General features: G+C 33.0%; 2 long non-coding RNA genes and 1 pseudogene across 2 annotated transcripts; 2 read left to right on the plus strand and 1 right to left on the minus strand.

Annotated features, from left to right (window-relative positions):
- The first annotated feature begins 7,632 nt into the window (after positions 1–7,632).
- On the plus strand, positions 7,633–10,419 carry LOC148760432 (uncharacterized). The gene is made up of 3 exons (XR_016023171.1): positions 7,633–7,978; positions 8,630–8,709; positions 9,577–10,419. It is a non-coding gene; the product is annotated as an uncharacterized LOC148760432 (long non-coding RNA).
- Positions 10,420–12,976: 2,557 nt separating this feature from the next.
- On the plus strand, positions 12,977–15,526 carry LOC148760433 (uncharacterized). Its single transcript, XR_016023180.1, has 3 exons — positions 12,977–13,322; positions 13,974–14,053; positions 14,921–15,526. It is a non-coding gene; the product is annotated as an uncharacterized LOC148760433 (long non-coding RNA).
- A 10,545-nt stretch (positions 15,527–26,071) lies between these two features.
- LOC148760434 (small ribosomal subunit protein uS9-like) lies at positions 26,072–26,512 on the minus strand (annotated as a pseudogene).
- Positions 26,513–26,764: the final 252 nt, after the last annotated feature.

Consider the following 26,764-nt stretch of genomic DNA (forward strand, 5'->3'; position numbering starts at 1 on the left):
TCCTAAATATGCTAAACTAACTTAAAACACTAACATAAGTTAAAATCAAATTAATCTAACAAGTTTCTCTCTCCTAACCCATTTTTCCAGAATTGAATTCATCCTCAAATCACATGATTCAACCATGGAAAATGATGAGAAATGCATGGAAATGATAAATCTTAAGCTAAGCTTGAAAAATCATACCTTTAAACACTTGATTCCTTGAAAAATCATACTTTTTCTTTGAATTTTCTCACTCTAGGGTTTGTTCTTATTTCTCTCTCTCTCTTGCTGGTTCTGGCTGACCATCCCAATGAAGAATTATGGAATTCTCAAGCCTTTTTAATAGGCTTAATAAAATATTATTATTTTATTTACCTTTTGAATATTTTATTATTTTATTTTTTTCTAGCCATCTTTTTTACTTTCTTTTTCTACCACTCAATCCTCTTCACTTATCCATGTCTTTCATGAAATTTCTAGACTTTTCCAAAGTTTTGGTGAAGTAAATTTTTAAAAATTACACTTTTGCCCCCTAAAGTGAAAAATTACATTTTTACCCCAAAAACTGAAAAATTGCCCATAGACATATTTTTCATCCCTTATACTCATACCTTTCTCCAATTTGTCAAATGTGATCTAAATTCTCTCAAAATCTCAAATTTTTTCCGCAAGTGGAAAAATTACAATTTTACCCCTAGATAGTGAAAATTTCGGTTTGACTCCGAATTGATTCTCGAACTCCTAATTACCATTTTGAGTCATCCCTGAACTGTGAAACTCTTAATTTCACCTTAAAATTCCTATTTGAACTAGTTCGAGGCTTAATCGACTTAATGATACCATTAGGGGCAATATCGTCTTTTAACGATTTTTTGAACTTCCTAAATATACAAACATTCTATCGAGCATGTGAATGACATTATAATTATTTTACAAAGCAGGGTTTGACAACAACACAAGCAGGCAGTCTCCAATTATTTTATTTTCAAAACCACTATTTGATTTTCCAGAAAATTTATAAAATCACAATTTCTCTTAAAACATAGCAATTTACCATTTAAACCAATTTTTCATAAAATCACACAATTGTATAAAACTACTCTAGATAATTAAGACGATAATAAGTTTACTCACAGTTTTCGAAAACTAAATTCGAGTACTCCAACTATTACTCCTCGAGTGCGATTTCTTTGCCCTTGCCAGAGGATTCGCCACCTTGACAAATTGCACAATTAAGAGGTTTACTACTTTGGTACTAAACCAAAATAAACTAATTTATACTACTAATGCATGATATGAAGTGCAAAATGTCTAAATTTTGCCTAAAAGCGGTGTTAGCCTATTTCGATTTTTTACCTAATAAATCGATATACGCGTCCGTTTAAACTCCAAATTAATTTTTTTCAGTTTCTATACCTCAATTTTACCCAAATTGACTTAATGTTCCTCAGTGTGGTGCAAATTATCAGTCCCGATAATAAATTATGAAAATACCCCTAGTGGGTAAAAATTCGTATTTTTGCTCAAAAAATTCCCATTATTTTTCTAGGCTCATAATTCATCATTATTCATCATAATTCCTCAAATAAACGTCAAGATCAGTAGCCAATATTCCCCTAGAAAATTCGGCATAATGGGTTTCAATGGGAGAAAGTTATTTCTCTAGCTTATTTTTGCTATATTTCAATATAACCTAACTAAAATCACTTAATTCAATTAAAATCAACCAAAACTCAAGTTCAAAACTCATCCATGGAGGTTTGGCCAGCATGGGTGTCCATACCCACTTTCTAATTTTGCATGAAAATGAGAAAAAAATGCATGGGTAGTGAAAATCAAAAGGATAATCAATGAAATTTACATTTTTAATGCTTGATTTTTTGATTTCTCTTGATTTTCCCCAAATTTTTTCAGCTAGGGTTCTTATTTCTTTTCCCTTTTTTCTCTCCTGGTTTGGACAGCTGAAGAAGATGAGAATTCTGGAATTTTGACATTTTTAAAGGCTAAAATAATATAATATGGTTTTATTCAATTTTTTTGTTTTATTAATTCCTTAAATTCTAGCCATCCATTTATTTTCAAATTTTCACCATACACTTGTCCCACATATCCATAGCTTAGATAAAATTCTCAGACTTATCCAAAGTCTTGGTGGAGTAATTTTTTTGAAATTACACTTTTACCCCCGTAAAAAGTAAAAAATTACATTTTTGCCCCAAAAACTGAAAAATTGCCCATAGATATATTTTTCATCCCTTATACTCATATCATTCTCCAATTTGTCAAATGTGATCTAAATTCTCTCAAAATCTCAAATTTTGTCTGCGAGTGGAAAAATTACGATTTTGCCCCTACACTCTAGAAATAACCAAAATTAAACTTTTTCACTGCCAAACCCTCAGATTATACTCCAATACTCAAATCATACTCCAATAAGTTAAATGGGGCCAAAAAAATCTTTTCTCAAAATTCTCATTTTGTTTCCAAGTGGCAAATGACCATTTGCCCCTAGATAGTGAAAATTTCGGTTTGACTCAAAATTGATCCTCGAACTCCGAATTACCATTTTGAGTCATCCCTGAACTGTGAAACTCTTAATTTCACCTCACAATTCCTATTTGAACTAGTTTGAGGCTTAATCAACTTAATGGTACCATTAGGGGCAATATCGTCTTTTAACGATTTCTCGAACTTCCTAAACATGCAAACATTCTATTGAGCATGTAAATGACATCATAATTATTTTATAGAATAGGGTTTGACACGATTTCATGGAAGCTTGCCAAATATATTGATTTGATTTGAGAAAAATGTCAATTGATTTTTACGACAGAATTTTCTTTATGTAAAATTGTTTTAATTCAATATTTCAAATGATTGACTTGAATAAGGTTATTGATCTGTTTTGTAGCGAAAAATTTTATCTGCCTTGGTTAATTTACCAATTGAAGAGTTTATAATGCATAAAAAATCCTCAATTTTTCATATAAGGCACAAACTCCCTTTTGAAATAAATTGTTTTTATAATCCTGCATTTTAACATTCAACTGATCGGCTGTTTGCTTGTTTCCCATCTATCCCTTGCTCACTGAGTCGATGATCACTAAGTCTGTGAGACTCACACCCCTTTTATTTCTTTCCTTTTGTAGACAAGGATCGGCCTAACGTGTAATCATTGGTGTGTATGGTCCACCGCAAATAGGTAAAGGTATATCATAGCATTTTTTCTTGAGTCGCTCCGCTGTTAGAGATCGAGTCGTAGCACTTTATTTATTAAGTTGTAAACGGATATTGATTTTGTCATAAGTAAATAATTGAAGAATGTGAATTTCAATGTATATACTTGTGATTAAATGGTTTAAAGCTTGAATCAATTATTATGTTTATGGTTTAAGCCATGGTATGAGAGTATATTGTTTTTACTATCAATATGGAATGGGATCATATATAGTGAACTAACGGGCATTTTAAGTAAGGCTTGTTCGGGACTTGGTGGATCTTTCCCGTAGGTCTCGGACGCTGGTAGCGACCGAGAGGGGTCGCTACAAAGTTGGTATCAGAGCCCTAGGTTAAGTCGAGTCTTAAGAATTCTTGTGCTAGTCAGCGAAGTTGTCAGAGTTAATGTAGAGTCTTGTTTATGGTTTGTGACTGCAACACAAGTCATAGACAAAAGGCTATATAAACTCTTATTCTTAGTAACTTACTTTTTTTTGCTATCATCATGTAAAGGGCATAAATAATGCCGTTGTCTGGGTTTGAGATGCCACCCGAGACATGAGTCGTTCTTAGAAAGATATTAAAGCAAAATGCTCTTAATGAACGGGTATTGTAATGACATATTCTTTCGACTAAGGATGGAGGAAAGTGGAGTTAGACTAAGAGGTCCGAAATAACTCATTTATTTGGTGGAGTTAACCATTGAGCCATGATCGTCAATGGAAAGAAATTTGATGACCATGGATGGTATTTGAGGTTAATATAAAGGGGCACGTGTGATAACGGTAATAAGGGGTATACCATGATCGAAACAAATAGTGATCATTGAGGTTAACTTGCGGCTTATACATTTAAGTATTAAGGAAGGTGTAAACTAGTATTCATGTGCACGGAGGTAAGTGCACTGTGTTGATTACGCTTACCCTATCCATATATAAATGGCATTAGACTTTTGAAATATTTTATAAGCATATATGTGCTAAATATGTGTATAACAGCTTAGATGGAGTTGGTTTTAAGTTCAATTAAGCGACGATGAGATCCCAAGGTTTGATTGAACTATGCTGGGGTATAGTTATAAGTGTATGAATTAGCTCAAGGGTGAAAATCAATGACAATTATAATTGATGTGTGGTCAAGAAGAAAAATGTTAATAAACAAATCTGTTTTAAGGATAAGCTTGAATTTTGCTATGCTTAACGTGAAGCCAAGGAATTAAAGGATTAGTGGTGAATGTGGAAGTTTAAAGTTAAATGACTTAAGAAAATTGATTCTAGTCTAAAGACCATATGGAGTTCTATAATTGAGATTGATATACGAATTGCTTGAAAGATCAATTAAAAGTCTATTTGGTCCAAAGTGTGACTTATGATACAAATGATCAGTCTAGAATGTGACCTCCCAAAGTAAGGAATTTAGGAAATGTTGATTTTTGGATAAGCTCTAAGAGGGAGCTTCTGCATCCTAAGTTTAAGAAATTTTAATCTTATGATTGCAAAGGCAAGATACAACAATTAAGTGGATTGTCCATCTTACAGATGTAATTGGTTAAGGATTGATGAGTAAGTTAAGATCGCAATGCGAGGTGATGTACACTTTGATATTATGTACCTAAGAATTATTTGGAGACCATTGCTTAATCAAGTTTGCACTAAATGTTATAATAAAGATATATGAATACTAGTAGTGAAACATGCCCAAAGGATAATTTAGGCGTACCACCAAGGGTGAAATATGGAATAGATATGTCAAAATTGAGGAAAGCAAGAAGGGGTTTTACACGTGGTAATGGAGGTTGACAATTAAATGGATGTATTTATGCATATGTGGAGTTACTCATGTCTTCGGTGGAAATAAAGAATTATTCTTAGTGATTTGAACACAATGTACTCGATAGGTTGCATAGATGGTGCTATAAGATACTAATTGACATAATATACATTATTGGAAAATGAATATAAAGTTAAATTCGAGTCATTGACCTTGGTATTGAACGTTGTTATGTAGAGATTTAATCGATTAGGAGAACGATACATGAATTGAAAGTTTTCCTTATTGATTTATATATCATGGCATGTAAGAAAAAGGGGAGTTGGAAAGTTACTAAAATGTTCTGCAATGTGATGAATTAATAAGAAAATTGAGTGGACTAAAAATGCACCCAAAGTTATAAAGAAACGCTAATACCAATTGAGGAAATTGTGAATGAAGGAAATTTGAATTTAGCATAACAACAGAATGAACTTCTAGTATCATTGGGAGGATATACAATTTTATTATGATATAGTCGAAGAAAAGAGATTAGTAATAAGACAAGGTCAATTATGTGGTGTATTAGAAACCTAAGAACGTAAATAGAGGTATGAATGGATGAGGACACATCCAAATATCTCAGAGGATAAGTGCATGCTTTGAAACTGAACGTGTTTGAGGGATTAATGAATACGTGAGTAACTAAGTGTCGGGAATGCACAGAATTTGAAAAGAATACATTAAACTATCGGTGTAAAAATAAAAAAAAATGGTTAATAGTACTTTGGAATATTTTACTTGCATAATGAAGTAGTATAGGATTTGGAATTGTCGAAGAGCCTAATGGCTAAACTATGGGTCATGTGATCACGTGATGTAAGTTTGAAAATGGATATTGGCAATGATATTAAGAGGTACTTAAGTAGAATCCTATTTCAAGTTGTTGTAATTGCTAGCATTGACTGTGTACATGCTAAAAGGAAAATAATGGTATATTGATTTAAAGGAATAGTATATGATGATTGGGGGTAATCTCAATAATGAAGCTGATAAATGAGAATCCCCTAATATGGAAATTGGAATTCAAAAATGCAAAAGGTGCACAAGACTCCAATGAATTTAAAGCTTAAGTGACTAACTAATATCGAAATGAATAAAGACATATATGATGGAAGTACAGAAGGTAAATGAGAAACGAAGGTGACTTTTAGGAATTGTGATATTGATTAAGATGCAATGATGAATTAAAGAAGATGAACTGAAAGGTCAATAAGATCGTAACGTATACTTGGATATCGAAATAATTGAATGAAAATAAATGAGGCGGATAGATTAAAATCTTTATGAAGAAGCAAGTGAAGTACGATTGTAAAGTGACATTAGTAACTTGTTGCTGACGTGAATTCGGGGACGAATTCTATTTAAGTGGGGGAATGTCATGACCCGGTACTCCCTTCGAGCCCGTGACAACTGCCGCGATGTCCCGATAGACATTCATTGCCCGAAATGTTAACCCGAAACCCCGCAAGGCTTTACTATCAGTTTCTCATTTCCCTTGTGAGCAACCATTGTCAAATATCGTGTTCTAAAAGATTTTAAACTGTTTCCAATTAAAAATAAATAAAATATTAATTTTTATCTCATAGGGGTATTTTGGTCATTTTTTTTCAAAATTTTTGAAACTGGCTAAAACGTAATATACAAGTACAAAACACATAATTCATATTCAAAATGAGTTTAAAAGTCTAAAATCTTCATTTAAAACGAAATTACGGTTATTTGAATATAATAAGAAAATAAAAGAAATATTAAGTAAAATATTCTATTTTCTTATAAAACAATATTTATAGAGTTATACGTTAATAATTTTTATAGCGTAAAAGCTAAATAAATTTATAAATACTGAAATACAGTAAGCCAAAATATTTAATTTAATTTACAATAATAAGAGGGCCCCCGAATAAACAAAAGTAAAGAGGACTATGAACTTACGGTTTGAAAAATGCAGATCTAACGGTAGTCCTCGATGAGATCAGCTATCTACAGCCTATACTGAACCTGAAATGGGTGGAAAGGAGGGTGGTGAGATTATAAAATCACAATGAGTAAACAGACATCATCATAAATATCTAGAATTGAGTACATGGAGACAATAAAATAAATCATCTTAAACTGGGTCACAGCATAAGAATACATTTCATTTAAAATATGTAAAGAGGCTTATGAATTTCATAAAAACTAGAATTGTGCCATAAATCCATTCTCAGGGACACCTTGTGTCAAACCCTGCTTTTTAAAATAATTATAATGTCATTCACATGCTCGATAGAATGTTTGTATATTTAGGAAGTTCGAGAAATCGTTAAAAGACGATATTGCCCCTAATGGTATCATTGAGTCGATTAAGCCTCGAACTAGTTCAAATAGGAATTTTAAGGTGAAATTAAGAGTTTCACAGTTCAAGGATGACTCAAAATGGTAATTCGGAGTTCGAGGATCAATTCGGAGTCAAACCAGAATTTTCACTATCTAGGGGCAAAATCGTAATTTTACCACCCGAGGATGAAATTGAATTTTTCGAGAGAATTTAGATCAAATTTGATTAAATGGAGCATGATATGAGTATAAGGAGTGAAAATTATGCATTTTGGTAATTTTTCAATTTTTGGGGTAAAAATGTAATTTTTCACTTTACGGGGGTAAAAGTGTAATTTTTAAAAATTTGCTCCACCAAAACTTTGGAAAAGTCTAGAAATTTCATGGAAGACATGGATAAGTGAAGAGGATTGAGTGGTGGAAAAAGAAAGTCAAAAAGATGGCTAGAAAAAATAAAATAATAAAATATTCAAAAAATAAATAAAATAATAATATTTTATTAAGCCTATTAAAAGGCTTGCAAATTCCAGAATTCTTCATTTGGAGGGTCAGCCAAAACCAGCAGGAGAGAGAGAGAAATAAGAACAAACCCTAGAGTGAGAAAATTCAAAGAAAAAGTGTGATTTTTCAAGGAATCAAGTGTTTAAAGGTATGATTTTTCAAGCTTAGCTTAAGATTTATCATTTTCATGCATTTCTCATCATTTTCCATGGTTGAATCATGTGATTTGAGGATGAATTCAATTCTGGAAAAATGGGTTAGGAGAGAGAAACTTGTTAGATTAATTTGATTTTAAGTTATGTTAGTGTTTTAAGTTAGTTTAGCATATTTAGGAACAAAACAACAAGAAAAGAATTTATTTTCCTCCATTACCATTATTGGCTGAATTTTCTAGGGGAATATTGGCTGATGATCTTGATGTTTACTTGAGCAATTATGATGAATAATGATGAATTATGAGTTTAGAAAAATAATGAAAATTTTCGGAGCAAAAATACGAATTTTTACCCATTAGGGGTATTTTCGTAATTTGCTATCAGGACTGATAATTTGCACCACACCGAGGGACATTAAGTCAATTTGGGTGCAATTGAGGTATAGAAACTGAAAAAAATTAATTTGAGATTAAATTGGACGCGTTAGTAATTTAATCGGGTAATAGGCCGAATTAGGTCAGCACCGCATTTAAGCGGTAGTCGGATAAGTTGCATGTCATATCATGCATATATACCGAGCCTGAATTGATTTTATAATGGTCAAGCATTGATGTGGTGAATTATGTATTGTACATTGTGGATAGGTGGTGAGCAAATTACACTGGTAAAAGTACCAACATTGTGCTTGAAGACTGAGATTAGGAGTACATCGACTCCTAGAACTGTGAGTGGACAATTTATCGTCTTAAATATCTAGAGTAATTATACTTGTTTGATGCTTTTATTGAATGGTGAATTTAAATTATAAAATATTATGTTTTCCAATTAAAATGTTTTTTAATAAAAATGAGATTTATACTGGTTTTGAAAATCAAATATTGTTTTGGGAAAATTGAGTATATGGAGACTGTGTTGAAATTTATGATTTTATATGTTATTGAAATTGGGGCTTATGACACTATGGTAGCATGATGGCTAAATTTTTGGGGCTGGCATGAAATATATGAACAATTTTGGATTGGTCTCGGTAGACTGGATTACATTTTATTCGCCATATTATGCTACTGGAATTTTTATGGGTCTGGTGGTATATTAAACGGTCACTGCAGTGGTGGGGGTTTCCGTGGACTGCCTATGAGAGGGGCACGGTAACTCAATTATATACTTACCTCCGGGGGGAGATGTTGGGTGAAGTATCTCCTGAGGTATGATTTGAGTGCACCTCACGTTCGGACCACCACGTGAGAGTGAGACTCAGCCAACGCCAAGGAACGGCTGTGTGTCAGATGTGAAAACATGTTTATGGGTATGGGTCATTGAACAGCCTTGGCGGTCTCAGTGGGATACCTTGACGAAGGTACCCGCGAGAATGATATTGGCAGGGGCCAAGTTTAAAAAAATTCATAAGTCGGGGAAATTTTGATGAAAAGAAATTATTTGGTATAGATTGAAACGAATTTTGTGTTATGAACATTATTGAGATATAACGTTTTTATATTGTCTCCATCTACTCGGCTTTAGATGCTTTTGATGGTAATTGTTTACTCACTGGGATTATTTAATCTCACCCCTCTTCCTATCCATTTTTCAGGCTCAGGACAGTTTGTTGATAGTTGATTAAAACGAGAATTAATCTCAGAGTTGCATCATAGGAAGTAAGGGTTCGTAGCTCTACACCTTCTTGGTTAGTTGGGGGCCCACGTGTCACTGTAAACGAAATTTTATACTTTAATTATCTTTATTACTATATGAATAAATTTATTTTACTCTTACGCTACAAAAGTTATTTTAGGAAGACTTTGAAAATATTGTGTTTTAAGAAAATAGAATATTTTATTTAATATTTTTATTATATTCAAATAGCTATAATTTTACTTTAAACGAATGTTTTAGACTTCAAAATTTAATTTAAATTATGAAATATGTGTTTCCACTTACATATTATATTTTTTCGAATTTCGAAATTTCAAAAAAAAAATGACGAAAATGCCCCAGTGAGCTAGAAAATAATATTTTTATTGTTTTGAGTTGGAAACAACTTATGATTTCTTGAAATGCGAGATTTAATAACTGTCGCTCACCGGGGAGATGCGGAAGTTGATGCTAAGCCTTGCGGGGTTTCGATCGGCATTCGGGGTAATGAGTGCTTATCGGGACGTCGCGGCGGTTGTCACAGGCTCGATGGGAGTTCCGGGTCGTGACAATTAGATTGGTATCAGAGCAAAGGGAAAGATAACCCTATTCCTGGGAACTCTCGCATATGATCTATGGCGAAGTATGACTCTCCGCCCAGGAGCTTGGAAGAGGAAGGAAGGGACTGCTCCGCAATTCCCTAAGTGGTAGCCGGAGTGAAGTGCACCTCTTGCCGAGTGCTCTGATAGGTACCATTGGATGCCATTATGCCCTGAGGGGTTGAGTCGAATTAGATTGGTATCAGAGCATGGTTTAAAGATCAAAGATTTTGATTTTAAAGCTTTGGATTTCAAAGTTTTTTATTTTAAAGTTGTTTTAAGAAATCCACACTGACACTGCGTGGCCCAAGTTAAGTTAAGTTAAGTAAGTCAAGTTAAGTTAGGTTATATCGAATTAGTTGCATATAGAATTTAAAGTCATCTAAGTCTATTCCATTTCTTATTGTAGAGTACCATGCCTCCTCGACGTGGGCGTCCACCTCTCTATAGGTCAGTAGGGAGGGGAAGAGGCCGTGCTAGACTTAGTCAGCCAGATCCCGTGGAAAGGGAGTCTGCTGCACCTACTTTTCGAGCAGCACCTGCTGTTGAGCCTACTGAGATTCCTCCACCTCCTCCACCACCTACTGCTACTCCTGGTGTTCATGCCATGTCTCTTGAGGCAATCCAGGCATTAGCAGCTTTTCTTAATGTCATTATGGGCCAAGCTCAAGCTGGTCGAGTCCCTCATACTGTTCCCCCAGCAGTATCTCCAGTGCCACCACCACCACCTCTTGTTCCACCACCAGTGCCAGATGTCTCCATTTCCAAAAAGCTTAAGGAAGCTAGGCAGCTGGGTTGCACTTCTTTTGTTGGTGATTTGGATGCAACCGCAGCTAAAGATTGGATTACTCAGGTAACAGAGACATTCGTGGATATGAAATTGGATGATGATATGAAGTTAATGGTGGCCACAAGATTACTAGAGAAGAGGGCTCGTACATGGTGGAGCTCGGTAAAATCACGTTCCATTACTCCGTTGACTTGGATAGACTTCCTACAAGAATTCGACGGTCAATACTACACCTACTTTCATCAAAAAGAGAAGAAGAGAGAATTCCTAAGTTTACAACAAGGGAATTTAACCATAGAAGAGTACGAGGCTCGTTTTAACGAGCTGATGTCATATGTGCCAGACCTGGTGAAGTCTGAGCAAGATCAAGCTAGTTATTTTGAAGAAGGGCTCCGTAACGAGATTAGAGAGAGGATGACTGTGACAGGCCGGGAGCCTCATAAAGAAGTTGTACAGATGGCTTTAAGGGCCGAAAAACTCACGAATGAAAATCGGAGAAAGCGAGCTGAGTTTGCAAAGAGGAGAAACCCGAATGTATCCTCTAGTCAACTGCCCAAAAGAGGTAAGGACACATTTGCTTCTGAGAGTACTGTTTCTGTTCCGGTGATATCTCCTCGACCCCCACTTTCACAATTACAGCAGAGACCTCCGAGATTTAATAGGTCTGGGATGAGTAGTACTTCCGAGAAGAGTTTTGGAGGTTTAAATAAATGCGAAAAATGTGGGAGATATCATGTTGGGGAGTGTTGGGGCATAAGATGCTTTCATTGTGACCAGCCGGGCCACATTAGGAGTGACTGCCCACAGTTAGGACGGGCTACAGTAGCTGCTCCATCCCCACTAACTCATACGGATATGCAGATGAGAGATTCCTTTGGAGTACACCCGAGGCAGGGGGTAACTGTACGATCTGAAATGGGTAGCAACACCCCAGCACAACCACCTTTGAGGCCATTGACTCGTTCTTCAACAAGAGTTTTCGCTGTAACGGAAGATGAAGCACGAGTCCGATCTGGAGAAAGTGAGTGAAAAGTTAGACGAAGGTGTAAAATAGTGATAGGGGATGTAAATACCAAGTGATGGACGTGTAAATAAAGGTTTCAAGAATAATATAGTAAATGAGTTCATATGGAATATGGTTGTAAGAATTTCTTACTATATTGTGGAAATTAGAACTCAAAAATACTTGAGGTATACAAAGTTCAAATGAACTTAAATCTTAAGCAATAAATTGATGTTGAAATACAAGAAGGATACAAAGCAATATAGAGGCACGAAAGATGATTAAGGACAAAGGGATGACTCTGAGAAATTATGATACTGCATCATATGCGATGATTAAATTAAGAGAGATCTTGGATGCATAAATGGGATTATAAAGCATATACACATATGTGGGGTGATATTGTGATTAACTAAAATAAAGAATGATTTTTAGTGAATTAAGATTCCCTATAAAGGAGATAACAGGAGAAGTTGAGCATCGAATAAAAGATAATACCCCGCCTTTTTTTTGAGTTAATAAGTGAAATTTTGAGGACAAAATTTTATTTTAAGGGGGGTAGTGTTGTCAAACCCTGCTTTTTAAAATAATTATAATGTCATTCACATGCTCGATAGAATGTTTGTATATTTAGGAAGTTCGAGAAATCGTTAAAAGACGATATTGCCCCTAATGGTATCATTGAGTCGATTAAGCCTCGAACTAGTTCAAATAGGAATTTTAAGGTGAAATTAAGAGTTTCACAGTTCAAGGATGACTCAAAATGGTAATTCGGAGTTCGAGGATCAATTCGGAGTCAAACCAGAATTTTCACTATCTAGGGGCAAAATCGTAATTTTACCACTCGAGGACGAAATTGAATTTTTCGAGAGAATTTAGATCAAATTTGATTAAATGGAGCATGATATGAGTATAAGGAGTGAAAATTATGCATTTTGGTAATTTTTCAATTTTTGGGGTAAAAATGTAATTTTTCACTTTACGGGGGTAAAAGTGTAATTTTTAAAAATTTGCTCCACCAAAACTTTGGAAAAGTCTAGAAATTTCATGGAAGACATGGATAAGTGAAGAGGATTGAGTGGTGGAAAAAGAAAGTCAAAAAGATGGCTAGAAAAAATAAAATAATAAAATATTCAAAAAATAAATAAAATAATAATATTTTATTAAGCCTATTAAAAGGCTTGCAAATTCCAGAATTCTTCATTTGGAGGGTCAGCCAAAACCAGCAGGAGAGAGAGAGAAATAAGAACAAACCCTAGAGTGAGAAAATTCAAAGAAAAAGTGTGATTTTTCAAGGAATCAAGTGTTTAAAGGTATGATTTTTCAAGCTTAGCTTAAGATTTATCATTTTCATGCATTTCTCATCATTTTCCATGGTTGAATCATGTGATTTGAGGATGAATTCAATTCTGGAAAAATGGGTTAGGAGAGAGAAACTTGTTAGATTAATTTGATTTTAAGTTATGTTAGTGTTTTAAGTTAGTTTAGCATATTTAGGAACAAAACAACAAGAAAAGAATTTATTTTCCTCCATTACCATTATTGGCTGAATTTTCTAGGGGAATATTGGCTGATGATCTTGATGTTTACTTGAGCAATTATGATGAATAATGATGAATTATGAGTTTAGAAAAATAATGAAAATTTTCGGAGCAAAAATACGAATTTTTACCCATTAGGGGTATTTTCGTAATTTGCTATCAGGACTGATAATTTGCACCACACCGAGGGACATTAAGTCAATTTGGGTGCAATTGAGGTATAGAAACTGAAAAAAATTAATTTGAGATTAAATTGGACGCGTTAGTAATTTAATCGGGTAATAGGCCGAATTAGGTCAGCACCGCATTTAAGCGGTAGTCGGATAAGTTGCATGTCATATCATGCATATATACCGAGCCTGAATTGATTTTATAATGGTCAAGCATTGATGTGGTGAATTATGTATTGTACATTGTGGATAGGTGGTGAGCAAATTACACTGGTAAAAGTACCAACATTGTGCTTGAAGACTGAGATTAGGAGTACATCGACTCCTAGAACTGTGAGTGGACAATTTATCGTCTTAAATATCTAGAGTAATTATACTTGTTTGATGCTTTTATTGAATGGTGAATTTAAATTATAAAATATTATGTTTTCCAATTAAAATGTTTTTTAATAAAAATGAGATTTATACTGGTTTTGAAAATCAAATATTGTTTTGGGAAAATTGAGTATATGGAGACTGTGTTGAAATTTATGATTTTATATGTTATTGAAATTGGGGCTTATGACACTATGGTAGCATGATGGCTAAATTTTTGGGGCTGGCATGAAATATATGAACAATTTTGGATTGGTCTCGGTAGACTGGATTACATTTTATTCGCCATATTATGCTACTGGAATTTTTATGGGTCTGGTGGTATATTAAACGGTCACTGCAGTGGTGGGGGTTTCCGTGGACTGCCTATGAGAGGGGCACGGTAACTCAATTATATACTTACCTCCGGGGGGAGATGTTGGGTGAAGTATCTCCTGAGGTATGATTTGAGTGCACCTCACGTTCGGACCACCACGTGAGAGTGAGACTCAGCCAACGCCAAGGAACGGCTGTGTGTCAGATGTGAAAACATGTTTATGGGTATGGGTCATTGAACAGCCTTGGCGGTCTCAGTGGGATACCTTGACGAAGGTACCCGCGAGAATGATATTGGCAGGGGCCAAGTTTAAAAAAATTCATAAGTCGGGGAAATTTTGATGAAAAGAAATTATTTGGTATAGATTGAAACGAATTTTGTGTTATGAACATTATTGAGATATAACGTTTTTATATTGTCTCCATCTACTCGGCTTTAGATGCTTTTGATGGTAATTGTTTACTCACTGGGATTATTTAATCTCACCCCTCTTCCTATCCATTTTTCAGGCTCAGGACAGTTTGTTGATAGTTGATTAAAACGAGAATTAATCTCAGAGTTGCATCATAGGAAGTAAGGGTTCGTAGCTCTACACCTTCTTGGTTAGTTGGGGGCCCACGTGTCACTGTAAACGAAATTTTATACTTTAATTATCTTTATTACTATATGAATAAATTTATTTTACTCTTACGCTACAAAAGTTATTTTAGGAAGACTTTGAAAATATTGTGTTTTAAGAAAATAGAATATTTTATTTAATATTTTTATTATATTCAAATAGCTATAATTTTACTTTAAACGAATGTTTTAGACTTCAAAATTTAATTTAAATTATGAAATATGTGTTTCCACTTACATATTATATTTTTTCGAATTTCGAAATTTCAAAAAAAAAATGACGAAAATGCCCCAGTGAGCTAGAAAATAATATTTTTATTGTTTTGAGTTGGAAACAACTTATGATTTCTTGAAATGCGAGATTTAATAACTGTCGCTCACCGGGGAGATGCGGAAGTTGATGCTAAGCCTTGCGGGGTTTCGATCGGCATTCGGGGTAATGAGTGCTTATCGGGACGTCGCGGCGGTTGTCACGGGCCCGATGGGAGTTCCGGGTCGTGACACCTTGGCCTAGGCATCTTACCGAGACCGCCAAGGCTATTAAAATTCACATTTCACATAAATCATGTTTTTGTTTTGAAAACATAGCCATTCCTTGGCGTTGGCTGAGTTCCTCCTCAAGTGGTGGTTTGGAGTGAAGTGAACCCTAAGCTTTACCCCAGGAGATACCCTACGCGCCTCTCCGTTCGAGGTAAGAATATAATGGGGTTTACCGTGCCCCTCTAAAAGGCTGATCCACAGAAACCCCCTACTGCAATTAATATATATAATCTACCATACAATAAAACTCAATAACATGATATAATAATTTTGTAATTCGTAGTCTTTCAAGGCAACCAAACAATTCATATTTCAATACAATTGCCAACTAGCCAATCATGCCCGATTTATCATAAGCCAATCAATTTAAACAATCAAATTACCACAATTAACAGTCTCCGTGTATTCTATTTTTCAAAATCACTATTAATTTCAAAACAATTTATAATTTAATTTCATTGAAACATATTTATTCATAAAACATGAAAATTTACCTTTTCAAATTCCTTTTTCCATAGAATTCATGAAATCATCTAAAAACCACCATAGATAATTAAAATGACAGTAAGTTTACTCACAATGTCTAGAATGCAGACTTTCGAAGCACTCTGTCTACTGGTCCTCGGATGCAATTTCCTTGCCTTTATCGGAGGACTCACCACCTTGACACAGTACAAAATTGAGAAACTCACTACATTGGTACTGAATTGAAATTAAACTAATTTAGACTATTAATGCATAATATGGAATGCAAAAATGCACTGGTAACTATCTAAACTTGGTATTGGCCTAATTCGCTTTATCACCCGATTAAATTACTAACGCGTCCAATTTAATCCCAAATTAATTTTTTTTCAGTTTCTATACCTCAATTGCACCCAAATTGACTTAATGTCCCTCAGTGTGGTACAAATTATCAGTCTCGACAGTAATTTATGAAAATACCCCTAATGGGTAAAAATTCATATTTTTGCTTCGAAAATTCCAATTATTTTTCTAGGCTCATAATTCATCATTTCTTAACCAATTCTCCTAGAATAAAAATCAAACTCATCCTCACTCATACATGGTAAATTCGGCCATTAATGGTTGTGGGAGAAAATAAATTCTTTTCTTATTGTTTTGTTTCTAAATATGCTAAACTAACTAAAAACACTAACAGAACTTAAAATCAAATTAATCTAACAACTTTCTCTCTCCTAACCCATTTTGATCAGCCAACAATTCATCATAAAAACATGTAATTTAAGCATGAAAAATAAGGAGAAATGCTTAAGGAAAATAGATTTCAAGCTTAAGTTGAAAAATCCTACCTTTTTCACTTGTTTTCCTTGATTTTCCACACTTTTTCTCTTGAAATTCCTCACCTAGGGTTTGTTCTTCCTCTCTTTCTCTCTCTTCCTTGCTTGGCCGAATATTTGGAGAGTAATGGGCTGATTTATGCTGATTTTTTAGTTAAATAATAAAATATCCTAAGCTTGACACATGGTATTTTCTTATTGGTCCATTTTTAAAATTTTAAAAATTTAAACATTTTATCTCCACCACATGATTAGTCAAGGGTCAAAGATGAAGATAAAGGAAGACCATGTGCTGAAAAAAATGTCCTGATGGTGGAAAATTACAATTTTGCCCCTAGGGTGGCAAAATTACCATTTTACCTTTTTACTCCAAATTATACCGAAATTAAAATTTTTCACTTCTAAACCTCAAATTATACTCCAATAAGTCAAATGGGGTCAAAAAAAATCTTTTTCAAAATTCTCATTTTGTCCCTAGGTGGCAAATGACCATTTTGCCCCTAGATAGTGAAAATTCTGATTCGACTCCAAATTGATCCTCAAACTCTGAATTACCATTTTGAGTCATCCTTGGACTGTGACACTCTTAATTTCACCTTAAAATTCCTATTTGATCTAGTTCGAGAATTAAATCAACTTTGTTGTACCTCTAGGTACAATACCGACATTTTGTAAATTTTTCGAGACTCTTTTAGCATGCAATCATACTATCATCACATGTATGTCATGAATAGTATTTTATAAGGTCGGGCTTTATAGGGAGATTGTAACACCCCGTGACCTTGTTTAGCAATCAATAAGACCCTATCGACAAGACAAAGAGTCATTTGATGTAAATTTAAATGTAAATTTAAGAACCCCCTCAAATTTGCAGCACATAAAAAAATAATTATCTTTTTGTTTCCTTGCTTTAGCTGAGCATGAGGAAAAGAAAAAGGGTGAAAAAGAGTTGGTGAGAGAGTCGAAAAATGGCAGTTGGAGAATGAGAAATAGAGGTTGTGTTGCTACCGGTTTGGGTATTTTTTAGAGAGAAAAAGTTTGATCTTTTGGAGCTGGTAGAGAAAGAGAGGACTTGGGTTATTTGGGCAGTAGTGAGGGGATCCGGTTTAGGCAAACAAAAAGAGAGAAAGCTTGGTTTTTGGTGACAACATGGCTGAATAAAAAGAGAGAAAATTTGAGTTCTTTGGACTGATCTAGAGTTAACCAACAGTGGAAGTGGAGATGAGGCTTTATGCCACCGGTGGAGAGAGAGAGCTGGTACGGGGAAGCAGCCACACAAGGCTAAACAGTGCATTCCGAAAGTAAATTGTGGGTCTGGTGGAGACTTGGGCCAATCTAGCCCAATTTGAAAGGTTTGTCATGGAAGCGTGCCGGACAAAGTACGTGACCAGCAAATAGGAATAATTATATACACGTACAAATCAATAGGGACGTAATAATCCCGTTATTGCGAGGTGAGTAAGGGGTGCCAATTTTAAAATTTTCGTAAATATATACCTATATGTATGATTTATTTTAAACGTGAAAATTGTGAATAGCATGTGCTAGTAACAATCTTAGGAAATTGTGGTTACAAATTATGTTTAGAAATCATTTCGAATATATATATATATATATATATATATGTATGTATAAATTATATGTAAAGTGTTTTGAAAATCGGGAAACAAGCCCTTCACACTATTGTGCCTCAAAATCTATGCCTTATATTGTGCAATGTGCATTCATGGTTACATTGCTTTTTCACCATGCGAATTATTGTTTTGAAATTCATGCGTAAATATGTTTTGAAAAAATGATAGATTTTATCATACCCTATGTTGAATGCTTTGGAAATAGTTTTGAAACGAGAGTTCAAGGACATAAAGTGATTTTTAAAATGGTTTTATAAACTGAGAGATTCGAGAGTAGGCGAGTTGTCACTTCGGTTAAGTGTGACCCTCATGCACGAGTGAGCTCTAACTAGAGAACCTTTGGGTCGTTGACCGGCTGTTAGGCTTGGTGGGAACCACGACCTGTGATATATATATGCGTGGCTAGGCCACCAGATGATTACGCGGTTGCGACCGCTTGATATCTCCGATGTCGGCCAACATCGTTGAGACTGCCATGGTATGTGGGATCCGATGGAGTGAGGCTCCCGGATGTTATTTCGTGGTAGCGAGATTGCGAGTTTATTTTCCTTCCCTACTTGAGAGTGGCATTTCTGGGTTTTCAAACTCATATTTCCTTGCATGGTGAAAGTGGAATTTAATGGTTTTTCTGCAGCTCCCTTATTTTTACGGTGAAATGAATTTTAACTTCTTCAGTGCGAGGCGATTTGTGATTTACGTATGAGTTTGATTAACATTCAGTTTCATGGGAGCTTGCCGAATATATTGATTTGATTTGAGAAAATGTCAATTGATCTTTACGGCGAAATTTTCTTTATGTAAAATTATTTTAATTCAATATTTCAAATGATTGACTTGAATAAGGTTATTGATTTGTTTTGTAGCGAAAATTTTTATTTGCCTTGGTTAATTTACCAATTGAAGAGTTTATAATGCCTAAGAAATCCTCAATTTTTCATATAAGGCATAAACTCCCGTTTGAAATAAATTATTTTTATAATCCTACATTTTAACAATCAACTGATCTGCTGTTTGCTTGTTTCCCATCTATCCTCTACTCACGAAGCCGATGATCACTGAGTCTGTGATACTCACACCCCTTTTATTTCTCCCTTTTTGTAGATAGGGATCGGCCTAACTTGTAATCATCGGCGTGTATGGTCCACCGTAAATAGGTAAAGACATCTCATAACATTTTACCTTGAGTCGCTCTGTTGTTAGAGATCGAGCCGTAGCACTTTATTTATTAAGTTGTAAACGGATATTGATTTTGTTATAAGTAAATAATTGAAGATTGTGAATTTCGATGTATATACTTGTGATTAAATGGTTTAAAGTTTGAATCGATTATTATGTTTATGGTTTAAGCCATGGTATGAGAGTATATTGTTTTTACTATCAATATGGAATGGGATCATATATAGTGAACTAACGAGCATTTTGAGCAAAGGCTTGTTCAGGACTTGGCGAATCTTTCCCGTAGGTCACGGACGCTAGTAACGACCAAGAGAGGTCGTTACATAGTAGCTATTCTATTCCATTCCTATCTATTCCGTGAACCAAACGTGCCATAATTGAATGACAAGTAGTGTCATTCAATTAGAGCCCCTCCCTTTATATTTTTTGGCTCTCCCTATTTAAAACGACATCGTTTTGATATTAGGCCTTTTATATTCTTATCGATTAATGGTTTTTTTTTTACCCTTCAGTCGGTCATTTTCTTATCGTTGATTTGCCTCCCCATTTTCTTCTTCTCATTTTGTTGTTTTGTTATCTTTGCTTTCGACGATCTGACTCCAATTTGTCGTTAGCCTCTCTTCTGCTCGTTGATCATCTTTCGTTTCTTCCCCTATCATGCCGGACTCTTTCTCCTTCGCTGGTACCTCATTTCTCTCTCTTCCCTTTAAATTAGTTAAATGGTTTAAGTAGCATCTACCAAATTAATGCTTTTTCTTCTTATTTTGTAGGTTTTAGTCACGCTAGAAACTTCCCAGATTATAAATAGGCTTTTTGTTCATCCTTCAAAGATCTTTTTTAGAATTCTGCCCTTACCCTTAAAAGAGGATTGGAAGGGGAAAACCCTTGCTTCTATTTACTGATCGCAGTGAATTGGTAACTCTAAATTCTTTGTAGTTTATTTTAAAGAGATACAGCTCCTGCTGAGATTTTAATTTTATCACTCATTTTAGAGACAATGGATGCCTTTAAATGCAAAGGGTTATATTTGTTAATGCATTGTCTTTTATTTCCAAAACTTGGCCAAAATTCTCTATGAGAATGTTCAATCTTCCTCTAGGTTGGAGGTTTCTTTTCCTAATAGAACTATGTTGTGTTTATTTAATAACCATGGTTCTGCTTAGTGGCTGTTTCCTCTGTTAGGAGGATGATGTCTCACTTTGAAATTATCAAAGAATAAGGATTAAATTCTATATTAGATTCTAATTCATATATTGCTTTGGGTATTCTATCCAACTAAAACAAGCAGAATTTTATATTTAAAAGCTTCAGTGTAAGAATTTAGGTCGTCTAAGGTTTCGGCGATTCTCTTTATCTACGCTGCTCTTGGCATCGGAAACTAATTTTTTTATTTTAGTATTGATATACAAGCATACCATCCTAAACATAAGGCTCACTAGCAATTAGGGTGATAATTTTCGTGTCTTTTAATTGCTATGAAGTAAGAGGTTCTGATCCTATTTTACCATTTTTGTTTTTTTTTTGTATTCTATTAGTTTGGCCATATCATGGTTCAATATTTGTTCTTGGTTTTTATTTGTTTGTTTATGATCTTTTGACTTGTTAAGGTTTTATTCCTTTTTTTTAGTTTTTTTTTGGTACTCTGTTTACTTGGCCAAAATTCTCTATGAGAATGTTCAATCTTCCTCCAGGTTGGAGGTTTCTTTTCCTAATTTAACTGTGTTGTGTTTATTTAACCACCATGGGTTTGCTTAGTGGTTGTTTCCTCTCTTAGGAGGATAAGGTCTCACTTTGAAATTATCAAAGAATATGGATTAAATTTTATATTAGATTCTAATTCAGATATTGCTCTGAGTATAAGCAAATTATTTGACGAATATTTTGATGTGGGTTTTTTAGAAAATGAACATTTTCTTTAAGCTTTCAGATTTTTTTGGTTAATTTTGTTAAAATAAATTGCTTTGTGTTATACATTTTGTAAGTCTTTTTTGTTAGTTTGAAATTGAATTCTGGGTTCAAGAGGTTATTGTATTAAGTAACTGTGCGTTTTGCTTGTTTCAGTGTTTGTATTGGTGTTATAGTTGTTCACTTTCCTTCTCATTTGATACAATCAAACTAAAAAGGAAAAGGAAAAAAAATCGAAATTTTCACAAAAGTCACCATAATATATCTCTTTTTATGGGTGATAGTTTGTTGATTATTCATTATTTCAATGTCAATTCTTTTTTTTTTTTGGCTCAAGTTAAACACGCATTGAAAAACCAATACTTGCTTGCAAAGAACCACATTGATTCTACGTGTCTTTTGATTCTTCAATTGTTATCAAATGCTTGCTCATTTTGTCTAGATGTTCCCAAATGATGTTTACTTAGACGATATCATTGATGCTGCAAAGTCTTTTAGGTTTGTTATTCGGTTTTTCTCACTCAGAGGTTGAATTACGATTTATCATATGTTTACTTTTGCATATGTGTGCATGTGTAGTGGTATAAGGTTGTTAAAGGGAATATAGTTTGTAACAGCAACATGCCTGGCCTTCTTTTGGCTCATTTGAACTTTTAACCTATTTTCCTGGGTAATCACCATTGATTTTTTGGGCATGTATGAAACCCATTATTCTTTTATTTTTTTGTTTATTTTTTTTTGTACTCTGTTATGTTCTTTACACTTATTGTATAGATCATGGTATTTTTGTTTTATACTTTGATTTATTTTGTTATTCTTGGTTTAGGGTTTGGGTTTATGATTTGTATTGATATGTTTACAGTTATTGAAATAGTAGTAGTATTCAGGTTTTGAGTTTTTGGTACTCTATTTTGTTTTTGTCTTAATTGTAACGGTCATAGTATTTTTTTTTTTACTCTGATTTATTTTGTTATTCTTGGTTTAGGGTTTGGGTTTATGATTTGTATTGATATGTTTACAGTTATTGAAATAGTAGTAGTACTCAGGTTCTGAGTTTTTGGTACTCTATTTTGTTTTTGTCTTTACTGTAACGGTCATTGTATTTTTTTTTTACTCTAATTTATTTTGTTATTCATGGTTTAGTGGTTTGGGTTTATAATCTGTATTGATATGTTTATAGTTTTTTTATTTTTATTTTTATTTTTTGGTTTTTTTTTGTGTGTGTTAAAAATGGGGTTTAAGTTAGCATTTATTTGTTTATGATTTTCGGTTTAGGATTTGTTTGATTTGATTTATTTATGTTCTCATATGTTTTGTTTTCATGTGTTGTAAATGAGGCTCATTTTGATTTTTTTTGTTTAGGATTTTCAGTTTATTATTTGTATGATATTTTTCATAGATTATTTAAATATTTACAATTGGGTATCATTTATTATTTGTTTCTTATCTATATACAAATTTGTTTGGGATGTTTTGCTACTTTAGATAACTACGCGAGATAGATTAGATTGTTTAATATTGTTTATTGAAGGTTATACAATAAAAAATCTATTACTATATATAAAAGTAGCTCCCTCTTCATGTTGTTGTGATTAGCTTCAATTGACCAATTATTGGATGACCATTACATTCTTTGATATCTTATTGTTTTGATTAGGTTAAACTTGAATATTGATTGTTATTTTATAAAATAGGATTAGTTTAATTCAAAATAGTTTTGTGTGGATGATGTTTTGTGCTAGCTAGCTTTCACTCTATCTGCAGTTTATATACTTTTTCCTTTGCAATCACCTGTAACTGTTAGCTGAGTAAAGAGTTAATTGTTCTTTAATTATATGCCCTCCCACATCCATGGGATTTTGACACTAGCATTTGACATATACAATAAATAGTAAGGCTTTCAATTAGTTAAATGGTTTGAGTTAGCATCTACCAAATTAATCCTTTATTCGTTTTATTTATCTTTATGTATGAAGAATACAATATTAATGTTAAGGTATTTTATGAATGTTTAAATGAAAAGATATCTTCCTAGCTTTTTTCACATAAAATATATGTTTTGAATTTGTTATGATAATTTGTGAGTTCTTGACTGAATAAATTACTACTCAAAAGATTTTATTTAAAAATTACTTCATTTGGTAAGAACAAATTGTGTTTTCTTACAAATTATTTATGTGAGATTTAAAAATATTACACTTTTAAGGCTAATGTTTTCTTTTTCATAGGCTTTTCCTTCACCCAACTGATTTCTGTTATCGCTTCCTCTGCTTTTTGGCAGGTATAATTCTTAATCACTTAGCTTTTAATCCCCGTTGGCTTTTTACTTTTGTTTTCTTCATAGATGGAATGTACTTATTTTGATGATTAGATCTCCTTGTTTTTTAGCTATTTTTATATGTTAGTCTATGGTAATCTTCCAGCTTAATCATATGAAAGAAGAGCCCTCATAACTAAAACTTAATGGTAAAATTAGAATTATACTTGAAAAGTAATAATTCTGAACTTTTTAGTAATACTATCAGTTTGCAAATTATAAGTACTAACAAAGAAACAATTTTGTTAACTTAGTAAACAGTGGCAAAGGAATGAAACTAAGAAACTTGCAATATTAACATGCATAAAGAAATAGAAATAACTTATAATTATATATAATTATAAATATTTGTAAATTATAACATTTTAAATGCAAATAGTTAATTTTTTTTATACTAATTCATGAATTATTAAATATTATTAAAATTAACAATTCGATATAAACTTTTTGAGAAATAATGACTTTAGATTACTTTTTGAGAATATTTGACAATACAAATTTTTTTGTTAAATTATTTTATATTATTAAAATTAATAATTCAATAAATTAATTAATGAATTTTAAATAATAATATACCTTTATATAGTGATAAAATACTGTTGTTATTTTATGGTATTGCTTCCTCATAATATTATAGACAGTTTAGTAAAGTAATCAATAAAAAATTTATATTCCTTATTAACCACAGATATGGATATATTACTATTAAGCTGATTTGGAAATCCAGGAGGAGAAATCCTATTCCTAAAGGAAACTGGAAAAAGCTTAGTAAATAAAGTCAGACCTGTTTTTGAATTCAGGGGCAGTGGAATTATAGCTCCAATTTGACTGTAATCATTTTTGTGAAAGTATCTCCTTAATCAAATATAATCAAATTACAATTATTATTTCCAAATCTGACTTTCAATTGAAAAATAGATCAGACTTGGTAAAGCATTGACCATAGATATGGTCAACACACAACAAAACTCACATAGAAATAAAGTTGTGTCTTTATGAAAATCCTAACACCCCATCCTAATGAGGGAAAAGGGTGGGAAACCCTCAAATTTACATACCAAGCATGAGGTTAAATATGGAAACCAAAACCTTACGAGGGCAACATTGCAAGCACCTAAGGCTCCATGCTCCCTTAAGATGATGTTGGAACCTGATTTAGTGTAGAGATATTCTACCACAGATTCCTTCCCAATTGATGATGTAAAACACTTTGGAGCAACGGCTGAAATAACTAAGCTAAATGGCTTCAACAATGGTATAGCAAGTTTGACTTGAATCAAATAGATAGCAGTGGACAGAGAGTGTACTAATTAAGGATGGTATGCTATTCAGCAGAAATTGCAGTATAGCCTTTCTCCTCAAGAGCTTTGGCTAAAGAGCTATCTCCTGTTTTTATGATTCTTCCATCATCCTGAAAACATCAAATTAAAACATTTTTGTTTTCGATCATAGGATAATTAATATAATTAATTAATTAAATTAATTCATGAAATTATGATTATTAATTAACTTGGAATGTTTTTTAATATATACATTATATATATTGGGTTCATTTGTAAGAAATATAATTACTATATTTGTATATACTAATACTTTTAGTATATATATATACTTTAAATATAAATATATTTACTTTCTATTTTATGTTAACATTACAAAATTATAACTTGTAAAATTATTAATTATAATATATATACCTTTGTTTATATAAACTTATAATATACAAACCTTAAAAGAAGTTGTGAGATTTGAATAGTTTTGAAATCTAGTTATTTTTTTTAATTTCATGTAATTAAGGACAAATCCATATAATTAATTAAATTAATTCATGAAACTATGATTATTAATTACCTTGTAATGTCTTTTAATGTATTTACTTTATATATATTGGGTTCATTTATAAGGAATATAATTACTGTTATACATTTAGTATAATACTTTTAGTGTGTCTGTATATATATATATATATATACATATATTAGGCCTATATCTGTAGATTTAGGCAATAAGTCTAAATTAAAATTAAAGCAAGCTAACCAATTAAAATTTCAAAACTCAGTCATAACTAACTTTACCCTACATGACAAAACTTAACTCAAAATGAACATAGCCATATCATCTCTCGAACAACAATAAAACCCAGTTCTCCAAACAAACCATAAAATTTCTTCAACGGTAACTTTTCTAGCACCTTGCCCTAGCACTTGTTCCACCAAACTTCTAGGGCTCGCACCTCCTCGGATCAGCCACCAGCAAAGTCCTATCATACTTGACCAAAATGTCCTTAATCTCCTTCTTGCTTTGCTCATCAACGTACTTCTGGTAAAAAGCGACAAGGGCTTTGGCAATGATTTGACAAATAGTGTAGATCTGAGAAGTGTGGCCTTCGCCTTTAACTTGGATCCTCATGTTAATGCCAGCAAAATGTTGGCGGCCAAGAAAAAGGATTAGCTCTACGGCCTTGAAATGGAGGATCTCAAGCTCAACAAGCTCGATGGGAACACCGTTGATCTTGATCAGACCACTCCTTTTGTTGCAGTAGGTTACTGCTACCACCGTCTTCTTGCGACCGAAGCATTGTACGGACTCGATCGATGCTTTTTCCACCATTTCTTGTTATTTAGGGTTTCGCAAAAATGAGGTGTTTACTCTTTTGTTTAGAGTGAAAACCTTAGCGACAATTTAAATATATATATATATATATATATATATATATACTTTAAATATAAACAAATTTAATTTCTATTTTGTGTTAACATTACAAAAATTATAACTTATAAAATTATTAATTATAATATATAAACATTTGTTTATATAAACTTAAATATCTAAAAAGAAGTTGTGAGATTATAATAGTTTTGA

This window comes from Theobroma cacao, chromosome 10, assembly GCF_053813885.1.
Source record: "Theobroma cacao isolate CCN51 chromosome 10, ASM5381388v1, whole genome shotgun sequence".
NCBI lineage: Eukaryota > Viridiplantae > Streptophyta > Magnoliopsida > Malvales > Malvaceae > Theobroma > Theobroma cacao.